Source organism: Cydia fagiglandana, chromosome 11, assembly GCF_963556715.1.
Source record: "Cydia fagiglandana chromosome 11, ilCydFagi1.1, whole genome shotgun sequence".
In the NCBI taxonomy this organism is placed as follows: domain Eukaryota; kingdom Metazoa; phylum Arthropoda; class Insecta; order Lepidoptera; family Tortricidae; genus Cydia; species Cydia fagiglandana.
Window position 1 is genome coordinate 13,686,794 of NC_085942.1, and position 12,176 is coordinate 13,698,969.

Below are 12,176 nucleotides of genomic sequence, written 5' to 3' on the forward strand. Positions count from 1 at the left end.
AAAGTCCTACCTTCATAAGGTCCCAGAAAGTCAACATGAAGCCTACTCCATGGCTCCAAGTAGTATGGCCAGGGTTGAGATTTAACTCGGGGTGGTGCACAAGCCTCCACAGCGCAAATAGCGCAGTTTCGACTCATCGCTTCTATATCATTATCAATATTTGGCCACCAAACGAAACTACGAGCAACACTCTTCATTTTGACCATACCTTGGTGACTGCTGTGTAATTCCTTTAAAATATTGGCTCTTAAGTCTTCTGGAATTACCATACGATAACCCCACATTACACAGCCACCTTCGACATACAGTTCCTGCCTTCTGGAGAAAAATGGTTTTAATTCTTCGCTAGTAGAAGATGCTGGCCACCCTCCTCTAATGTATGTAAGTACTTGCCTTAAAATAATATTTTTCTCCGTCGCTTTCTGGACGTCCTGGCTGGTAAGGGGCAAAAAGTTTTGTACGAAATTCAGATACGTTATTTCCTCACTGGTCTGATTACTATCGGGCCTGATCGGCGGTAGTCGGGAGAGGGCGTCAGCTCCATTTTTAGTAGTGTGCACATACTCAATATCATATTGATAGCCGCCTAAAATAATTGCCCATCTTTGCATGCGACTGGCCGCCATCACCGGTATCCCGGCTTTGTCTCCGAAGATCGTCACCAACGGCTTGTGGTCGGTCCTCAAAATGAATCTGCGGCCGTACAAGTATTGGTGGAATTTCTTTACTCCATAAATAATGGCAAGTCCCTCTCGTTCTATCTGTGAGTATGCCTTCTCCGCGCTGTTCAATACTCGCGAAGCGTAGGCTATGGGGCGCTCCGTACCGTCCGGCCATGCATGCGATATCACGGCGGCCACGCCCACGCTGCTCGCATCTGTCGTCAGAATCAGTGGGAGGTCTGGCGAGTAGTGGGCCAGCACCTCACTGGAAGCCAACAATCGTTTAACCTTATTAAAAGCCTCCTGACAAGGCTGAGACCACTCAAATTTAATATTTTTTTTTAGCAACTCATATAAGGGTGTCAGTATTGTGCTAATATTTCTCACAAATTTCGCATAGTACATCGCCATTCCAAGAAAAGAACGTAACTCGGACACGTTACTAGGCGTTGTTACATTCAAAATATCCCTAACCTTCTTGGGACAGGTGTGGAGTCCTTCTTTATCAACTACATAACCTAAATAGGTAATTGAATTGGCCAGGAAAGAACATTTATCTTTTTTAATCTTTAAACCGTATTTTTCGAGCCGTTCAAACACTTTATAAAGGTTTTCTGTGTGTTCCTTGTCATTTTCGCCCGTAATGACTACGTCGTCTAGGAACACACCCACTTTCGGCAAATCTGCAAACATCTGTTCTAGAATCCTTTGGAAAATGCCTGGACTCTAGGATAGACCGTAAATCAACCGGTTGTATTTAAATAAACCTTTGTGCGTATTAATCACAGTGTATTTGGCAGTATCATCCAGCACCAATTGCGCATATGCTTGAGAGAGGTCAATTTTACTAAATTTTTGACCTCCATGCAATTTTGTAAACAAATCTTCGACCCTAGGCAAAGGAAAACGGTCCACATCTAAATGTTTATTAAGACTTATCTTGTAATCTCCGCAGATGCGTATAGTTCCGTCAGACTTGACCACCGGTACGATAGGTGTCGCCCACTCGGAGGTCTCGACGGGCGTGATGACGCCGTCGCGCTCCAACCGCTCCAGCTCGCGCTCCACCGGCTCGCGCAGCGCGTACGCCAGGGGGCGCGCGCGTAGAAACACGGGATGCGCGTCCGGCCGCACTCGCAGTGACACTAGCCCGCCGTTGTACCTCCCCAGGCCCTCCGAGAACACACTCTTAAACCTGGAACTGAAATTTGACAGATTAAAATCTTTCGATGTTTTTACATAATTAATCAAGTCTGACTCGATCGAAACCTTAATAATTCCTAACTCAACTAACCATTGCCTGCCCAGTAAATTAGTTTTACCATCCTCTATAACAAACAAATCGAGCGGCATTGAGCGATCCTTATACTTAATTAGTGGCTTCAATCTACCTAACGGACGAACTTTCTCCCCCGAGTAATATCTTAATATTAGATGACCCGGTTTAAGCTCACAATTAGAAAAATATTTTTCATAAACTTTTGGACTAATACAACTTATAGCACTACCTGTGTCAATCTCCATCTTAATATCGTGATTGTTAACATTCAGGGTCACATAATAGGGTTTATATTTACTAAAATTATCTTCTTTTACAAAGGAAAGATTTACCTCTAAGTCATATGTTTCCTCTTCCGAATACTCATCCTCAACGTAGTTAACTTTTGTCAACCTCGGGCACATTTTTTTCAAGTGTCCGTCTTGATTACAAACACGGCATACATAAAGTCGAAATTTGCACGTCTGAGCCGCATGCGCACCACCACACGCTGAGCACGTCCCATGTCCTTGACCTATTTGCGCGCGGCTGCCGTCAGCTGATCTCGACGTCACAGGTCCCCGATAACTATTGTTCGGCCGCTGTCCGTTCGGCCTCCATCGGTTAACTTCGTTGCGAACTACTTTGGTTTGCTCGTCGCTTTTCGGATAACTTCGTGTGTTCCGTAATGGCGTCTTGAAATTTGAATGCTTGTCGTTGCTTATAGAAAAACATGGCGTCGTGGCGTCATTTCCTGATGACCGACCTCGACTTTCTACCGCTGCCGCATTAACCTCTGCTGCCTCCATCGCTATTGCTAATCCCTTAGCCTTAGCAAACTTCAGGTCCTTTTCCGTAAATAGCCGCATTCGAATAGTCTCATTATACAATCCACACACGAATTGATCTCGTAAGCTGTCATCCAACCACGTACCAAACTCACAATATTTAGTTAGCTTTTGCAAGTCCGCAATAAAATCCGCTATCGATTCATTTTTCGACTGCTTGCGTTGACGAAATTTATATCTTTCCGCTAAAACACTAGGCCGCGGCTGCAGATGATTTGACATAAGTAAGTTTGACAAGTTCACTGTAGGTTTTTTCTGATGGTTTAGTCGGAGTACCCAAGGTCACTAATAAATCGTAGCTATCTGCTCCCATCGCGGTAATTAATAATGGTACTTTGCGATCATCTTGCACATCATTTACTATAAAATACTGCTCCAGCCGGTCTATATACGTCGCCCAATTATCTTTGTTCCGATCAAACGCGTCCATCTTGCCAACCGCCATTTTTGCCATTCTGTTCGCACAAGATACTCGTATCACTCAAATCACTCAAATACGTTCGCGCACTCGCCGATTCGATCACGACTCGTCGCCAGATTATTATGTATGTAACTAGAAGGGGCCTTTAGGTATATCCAGGAGCAGCAATGAAACACCGAGCTATCTCAATCGTGTGTAATTCAGAACTGACAAGCTGACATACATAAATATTTCCCTACCCTCTAGTTGGCGCATGTAAACTTAGATCTACCCCATATTACATATATAACAAGTAAATCAGGAACGAGAACAGATCCCACGAACTTTAGACCGATTTCAATACTACCGGCATTAAGCAAAGTGTTCGAGAAACTTATTCTGAATCAACTATTGTCACATTTCAACAGAAACAAACTGCTTGACAGCAATCAATTTGGTTTCACCAAAGGTCGATCAACTACTGACGCCGGTGCGGTACTTCTAAAACACATCTTTGATGCTTGGGAAAAAGCTCAAGATGCTGTTGGAATTTTCTGTGATCTGTCAAAGGCATTTGATTGCGTTGATCACGAAAATTTAAAGAGAAAATTAAGCCGCTATGGGATAAAAGCTAGTGCCCTTGACCTGGTCTCATCGTACCTTTCGGATAGAACTCAGCGAGTAGTTATTAATGGAACTCAATCGGCGGGGTCCCCGGTAGCCCTCGGAGTGCCTCAAGGTTCAATTCTTGGTCCCTTCCTGTTCTTGGTATACATTAATGACTTACCAAAAGTTGTGCAAGATAGACATGATATAGTGTTATTTGCAGATGACACTTCCCTTATATTTAAAGTGGACAGAAAGGAAAATAGCTTCGAGAGCATTAATGACGCGCTATCTACCATTGTAAACTGGTTTACGGCAAACAATTTGCTTTTGAACGCCAAGAAAACCAAATGCATCAAGTTTACGCTACCTAACGTCAAGCAGGTAAATAACAGCAAGATTAAAATAAAAGGTGATACGCTGGAATTTGAGGACCGAACTGTTTTCCTGGGAGTCACTCTAGACTCCAAACTGCAATGGCATGCACATATAGGCACTCTAGCCGGAAAACTTAGTTCAGCAGCCTATGCAGTGAGGAGAATCAAACAGCTGACAAACGTAGAGACGGCCAGGCTGGTATACTTTAGTTACTTCCATAGTGTTATGTCTTATGGAATTCTGTTGTGGGGAAAAGCGGCAGATATTCAGACAATATTTGTGCTGCAAAAACGAGCTGTACGTTCCATCTATGGACTGGGCGCTCGAGTATCCCTAAGAGAGAAATTCAAAGAAGTTAACATTCTTACCGTTGCATCTCAATACATACTAGAGAATATTATGTATGTTCGGAAAAACATCCACGAATTCAAGGTTAACAGTGATATCCATAACTATAACACTAGAAACAAACATAAACTTGCTGTGCCCGCCCACCGCCTCCGTAAGGTTAGTACGTCTTTCGTCGGGAACTGTACACGTTTTTATAACAAAGTCCCCACTGATGTAGTGAATTTACCACTTCATAAATTTAAGTCGCACATTAAGCACTCCTTGTTACGTAAGGCGTACTACACTGTAAATGATTTTATAAACGATAGAGATGCTTTTAAGCCGGTAGCTTGATTTCATTAGTATAATAAGAATTAAATAAATATTGTTTTTTTTTTACATTGTGAATTAAATATGCTAGTGTCCAGTAGAATTGACACATGAGACAATGATGTTCTCGCTTGATTATAATAATAATAATAATAAAATTCTTTATTGTGCACTACTAAAGAAAAGTACATAATAGAAAAAAAAAACAGGACTTAAATGAGTAGGTAACAACAGGCGGACTTATCGCTATAAAGCGATCTCTTCCAGACAACCTTCAGATTATATTGTTTAATTTAATTTTAGTTTTGGACACTTGGAGACCTTATACATCTCTAAGTACATATTTATTTATTTGATTTTTATTTTTGATTATACATACTTACCTATATTTTTAATGTTTCTGACACTTAGAGACCTTTACATCTCTAAGTCAACTTAGGCTAGTAATTATGTGAAGCTATATTACTGTCTTTTAATGTAACATATGAGCACAAAATGCCGTGTCTTACAGCTACATGTTATTACTATTTTAATATTAATATAGGCCGGTAGCTTGAACATGTCATGCTCGCTTAAAAGTCTTTGCTTACGGTGGCGTTGTTGATCGGGTCGCCACTTTCCCGAATGAAGGTTGAGGGAGGCGATGGCTGAGATACGCGTCATACTCGTGAACGGGTGCTGTTTGTGGAGACTGGTCTGTTAAGCTAACACGAGCTATTATACTTAGTAACTTTTATTAATTAATTACAGTGAGACGCCTCATTCTGTTCTCGTATGTTTCTTTTCTTTTAATGAATGTATTAATTATACAGGATATTGACTCTTGGAGACCTTATACATCTCTAAGGATAACTTGATAAACTATATAATCTTATAGTTCTGACACCTAGAGACATTTACACCTCTAAATATTATAGATTTTTTTTGTGTGTGTTTTTTTATCTGTATTTTGTATGTAATTCGACATTAAGAGACCATATACATCTCTTAGTAATTGTAATACGTTAGATTGAATTGTTAGTTTTATTTTATAAAATTGTTGATGTTATTATTTTTGCTTTTATGTAAATTCAATGTTGACGTGTAAAAGTGCCCTTGTGGCCTATTTGCTGAATAAATGTTGATGTTTGATGTTTGATGTTTGTCAAACAAGTGTCAAAATTGACATTTCTTCAAACAAAAACGTCACTTTTGACACTTGTTTGACACTGACATATCTATTCCATATCTTTTCAATATCTAGTATTTGACGTATCTCATTGTTCGAATACGGCTGTTAGCTAGATCGATTTATCGCTCCCGAAAGCCCCCATATAGCAAATCTCATCGAAATCGTTAGAACCGTTTCCGAGATCCCCGAAATATATATAGATATAAATAAATAAATACTTAAACAAGAATTGCTCATTTAAAGGTATTAGAAATGAACATACTTAACTTGGCTATCTGTCAGGTTGTGTCATATTATATTAAATCTTATTCAAAGTCTCAAAATTAGTAAATAATTTTAAATAAACTTATTCAAAAACACTGCTGGCTGAACTGAACCTACAGCACCTAAAATTTTCACAAATTGTATCTTGTTTGCTTAAATAAATGAACAATAAAATGTATCACAGGTACTACAATTTACAATTATTGTCGAATAAAATAGCCACAATAAAACCTTATTCAAATAGCGGCTCATTATTTCCATTGATTCGGATTCAAAACAATAACAGTGGATTGAATTGGCAAAACATTTTGCGGGATAGACGCTATTTGAGGGCCCATATTTACAAACATCACCGATTTGTTTGAAAACAACACTAGTTAGTCTTATCGCTAACCAATTACAAGCGAGTATTAGCCTCAAAACACCAGTATAAATATGAGCTTGTGGTCCGTATTAACTCTTAATGATCGATGATTAAATTTATACTGGTTATTGTGGCTAATACTCGCTTGTGGTTATTGAGCGATGAATATAGCAGTACAGCGGCCTTTTCCAAATCAAAGAGAACAAATTATTATAGAATAATTTTAACGGCCATAATTAAAATTCTAGTTAATTGTTATTGAACACTAAATGTACGGCTAATTCATAATTTAAAAGCCTTTAGCAGTATTTCCAGCTTGTGATATGGTAACCGGTAATTTGTGGTTATTTAATAAAATACGTAGAAAAAAATAATAAATGAACAATCAAAGCTATGTCAATGTCGGTTGGGTAAATTCTTACCATAAAAAAAAACAACGGGTTGCACTCCGGAAGTGCTGGCAGAAGTGAAAACTCAATGACATTGTAACAGTTTCAGGTCACGTGTCTTACGAATTTTCAATCAGTCGAATCTGTCGGTCACGTGACCTGTCGCGAGTTCAAATTTTTTTCCCCATCACAAAAAGTGCACAGCGCCGCTAAAGAAGTTTTCACTTCAATAATGGTAGCTTAAAAAGTTTCAAAAAATTGTTTGTTTCAAACAATTCACAATTGTACCCGCCGCCGCGGTAGGTCTTCATACATTTTAAGATAAAACAATTGAAGAACACGACTTATTCAAAGTAGCCCTAACAGGCGTTGTGTTTTCAGGTACTTCAAAGGTCACACAGATCACTTCAGTGAAGACCAACTAGATGGTGCAAGTTAGATGACTCACATTCATTAAGCGTTGATCCTCTCATACTGACCCATATGTGAGACAACTGCTCATTTCACACAGAAAAACATACCTATGTAAGTATAAAGTTCTAAAGAACGAAAACTAAAAAATTACGACTTCGGGTTCTAGGTAAAAATCTTTTAAAATGTTTGAATGCAATTTGATTAACTACATCTCTCTCTTAATTTTGGACATCTCCATTTTATTGGTTCTTATTAGATAGAGCTCTGGTATGTACGAGTATATGGTTACCTAAGGAAGTATTAGGCAGTAGTATTAGGATCGTTAATAAAATACCTTTTTTTAGGCGTAAGTAAATACTACACTCTACTCGCCCTCTACATACAACATAACTAAGCCAAACCAAAGGTTAAGAAAATAATAACTTAAAATACCCGTGGCTCCTGATGATGTAGAATATTGACGAGTATGTGGGGAGGTTATGGATTGTTATAACCGAACTATGAATATCACTATTAGTAATGTCATTCCAAATAGTAAAGTGTCTGGTCAACATTTGAGCTAAGTCGTTAAGACCGCCTACGTGTAGTACCCACAAAGTCATAAACGTCATAATGCTCAATAATGTAGAGTCTACGCAAGGGACTCTATAACTACCATGTTAAATTCCGGCAAAATATCTATAGCTCGTAACACCTTAAGAATAAAGACTATTTCTGATCAAAGCATGTCAGCTGCTAAAATGCAAGCATAATCTGTACCTAGTTGTTAGCAGCTCGTTAGCGGTAAGTGATTACCAACGAAGCAGGTCGCAAATGAGCTGCTTTATTTCTGTTCAGACCACGTTCGTGTTAGTGGGAACTGATTGGGATGCATTTGCAAACCCTTTGGTATTGTTAGCAGATTGAAAAGGGCAAACCAGGGCTATAACCGCGAAAATCGAAATTCGCAAATTGCGGGGATTTTTCTCTGTCACTAATTACTCCCTCGTTGGAGTAAAAGAGAAAGATCCCCGCAATTTACGAATTTCGGTTTTCGCGGTAGCCGCTCTGGAATCTAATATAACTGGATCAGGCATGAGGGGTGGGGGGAAACGACTTAATGGGATAGTCTTTTGTGTATTTCAGTAGGACGTACGAGTAACAGCGAAAGCGCTATATTATTGTTTGTCCTTGTCACAGTTTCACATTTCTGGGGAACAGAAATGAACAGAACCGTAAATTTAGTATGAATTTTCTTCTTTTTAGTCGGCGTCTGCTGAAGGTCGTGTCTAGTTTGAAGAGTTTCCTGCGCGATGTACCTTGCTTTTCCAAGTGTTCCTGTCCTCGGCGATCTTAAGAACTAGTTTCAGTTATTGGCAAGCCGGTGATGGTTTTTATCAAGTCTGACCACCGGGTGGGCGATCGACCGCGTCCTCGTTCCCCTTCGACCTTACCAACTACCATCAGCTTTTCTATCTATCCGGATCTCTACGAGCGACGTGTCCGAAATACATAAGGATCCTCTGATAGTTAGCAGATAGTAGACAGCCTTGTGGTTATTCCGAGCTTAGAATGGATTATGGTGCCACAAATGAATTCGAACAATTATAACGTCGCATTGCGTATGTTCTTCCAATAGATGTAAACAGAGGGCTAAAAGACGAGAATTAATCTCCGGAGGTTGCCATACGCAGACGACATGTAACATACACATACAAGTCGTCAATCAGTATCAAGTCATATAACAGGAATAAATATTATTCCGTATAACAAAGGACCATTTCTTATGCAATAACATAATAAATATTTATTACTAGGATTACTAGGAATCAATCATCGATTGCAATAACCGTTATTGTTTCTAGCGATCACTAAAAGAGCGAGTAGGAACATGAATTGATCGTTCCTAGAACAAAACTTTCATATAGGTACACATCCAGGGCTATGATATGAATATTTGTATGTTACGCCCATCAAAAGCTATCATGTCAAGGCTTGAAAAATAACATGCATGGGGATTGGGAACTATATAGGTTAAGTTATAAAGATAATCAGGATGGTGTTATGAGCCTTTTTTATCTCATTTAGGTGTAATAAAAATTAAGGTTGAAGACTGGCGAGAATCTGCACAGGATCGAGATCAGTGGCGAGCAGTCGTGTTGGAGGTCAAGACACACTTTCGGTCGCTGCGCCAGAGGAGTATCTTAAGTACCTAAGTAAGTATTAAGTAAAATTTAACGATCGTATGCATTGTAGGTACGCAGTTACTTATTAGAATACATCACATCTTATTATGCTTATTAATTTAAAATTAGAACTTCATTTATAAATTCAATTTCATAAACGCCAATCTAAAATTCATTGGCATAATAAAAATCCTGAAGAATTCTAAAGAATATCGTCGAGTTTTGCACAATTGTTGCTCTTTAACTTTAGCTGCTTCAAGTAAACAGGGTAAACCACGTGCAAATTAATATTCAAAGTTATTAAGAGGCCCTACATCGTCGAGAACTCTTTGAGTACAAAGGCGGATTCCATTTCAAAAATCTCCACATTTCTTCCGCTCCCTCCGGGGATCGAGCAAAATTCAGGAAAGTGTCTACTTAAATTATATCAAAAGATACCCGTAGGTACTTATAAACCCCGCAACTTTGGACTACTAAATATTTTTATGACGTCCTTGAGATTTAAGGACCCCTGTGCATAATTAAAAACCGTTCCATGGTTTAGTTCGTTTAAATCTTTATTAAGGTCATTTTATGTCTTTATTCATATTTTAACGCGCCTTATTTAGCCTTGTGTAGGTAAATTATTTGTGTGTATAAATTGAAATTGAAATAATTTACGAAATAATTATATATACAAAAGGAAATAATAAATATAAAGTTAGGTTATAGAAATAATTCCATTAAATTGAAAACTTCCGTCAAATTAAAGTACAGGAAGGTACTTAAGGTTTACTTTGAAATAAATAATCGTAAATGAAATCCTATAGCGAAAACATAATATATCTACTTAGTTCGTGTTTCTTAGAACTGAGTGAAATCGTGAAACTTGACACCCACGTAACATCAATTTTGTCCTTTATCTCAAAGCTCGAGTTTACTTTACTAAAAAAAAGTTATCCCGCTGATACGAGTGCTACTTATAAAGTATTCGTTAAATAAATGCAACTGGATATGTTGTCTTTTGATCTAACACTCCCATGGACGTTTTTAGAATTAACATATAAATGGAAGTGGTACCTTTTGATGTTTGTTCCTACGCTTTTAGTGAACCTTTTTCTGATGATTGGACCCACAATCACCCAAACAGCGTGTTATACCGGGTGTGGCCTGTAATATGAGCAATAAATTAAACTGTAGGCTGTACTCCTCATACTAACTAACATTTGTTCAGCGACTTTTAAAAATAACTTGTGGTTTGATTTTTAATGCACTTTAAAGTTTATTCTAAGACGCAATGTATTGCGAATTTTGTTATTTATAAGGCGTGACAAGCAACGACAATCACAATGATATGGCGTGGCGATGGCGTCCATTGAAGTTAATATTTATTTTGTATGAAAAATAGGATAGACTTCCTATTTTTCTTACACTTACACACTTACACTTACACTTTTACTTCATAATTTTTAAAAGTTGTAGAACAAAAAGTGTCACCGTTTGAGGAGTACAATCTATGTTTTAATTATTTGCTCGTGTTACAGGCCACACCCGGTATACCTACTTTGTCTAACGGTAACAACGCCAAACGTTAACTAATTGTACCTTTGTCATGTACAGAACACCAGACGTATTATTATGCCCGTGACGTCCTATTATAACATGAACCAATTAAAGACGACCCCTGGACGTTCATTGAAATACACTTGTCACAAATATGTGAGTAGGGCCTCGGGGATCCATCAAAATTGGTTTAATTCAGGCCTGTTGTCTTTGTAAACATTGGGTCAGGTGAACGAAATTGTGCCTAATTTTCGGGTCGTTCGTAGGAGCCATAAATTCTAACGAGGCTCGCTTATTAAGCCACATACGTGACAGTGCGTTTGAAAAACAAACAGAGAATTTAATTTTATTGTCACCTAATGACCCCAATTTTTGAATTAAATTAACAATGCGATTGTTGGAGGTTGGCCCTTTGGGAAGGTATGGAGGCGGAAATGTAATATAGGTACATTTATGGATTTGACTTTGAACTTCAAAGTCAAATATTATTATACTCATATATCGACACTGCCATTCAATCCACAGTAGTTATAAAGTTGTCCTATGTATATTTTTATGAAGTAGGTACCTAATTAATTGTATTAAAAATTTCACCGCAGGAAATTTTCGTCATACCATGCGTTGTTGTCAAGTTACCCGCCATGCTTTTAATTAAATGTTTCACTAACAAATGGCATTCTAGCCTCAAAAATACCGTAATGGTAACATTCCATTTCTAACCGCAGCTGCACTACCAGTACTGAACGCGTCGCTGTCATTGTCAATTTCCATAGTAAAATGAACAGTTAGTGCAGCTGTCGTTGGAAATGGACTCTCACCTTAACTTTAAACGTTTTAAATTATTGGAATATAAAAATCTGTCCATCTCGTGCATCATCAACTCATTACAATTGAAGACGATATTTGAAACGATAAGGTAAAATCTTCACTGTGCGTCATTTTATTAAATTGTTATGATCTTAATTCCAAAAAAATAAAAATACCGTCACAAAGCAGCAATCATAAAGAAGTCTAAGCATATTTTTTCTCTGACACAGCTTTGCTTTCAAACAGCA

The 12,176-nt window shown here is 38.2% G+C and overlaps 1 protein-coding gene and 1 pseudogene across 1 annotated transcript in view; both read right to left on the reverse strand.

Moving 5' to 3' along the window:
- The window catches only part of LOC134669045 (collagen alpha-1(IX) chain-like), a 218,527-nt gene that overhangs the window by 118,337 nt on the left and 88,014 nt on the right, over positions 1 to 12,176 (reverse strand). The window lies entirely within an intron of this gene.
- Positions 1,231 to 3,233, reverse strand: LOC134669025 (uncharacterized; annotated as a pseudogene).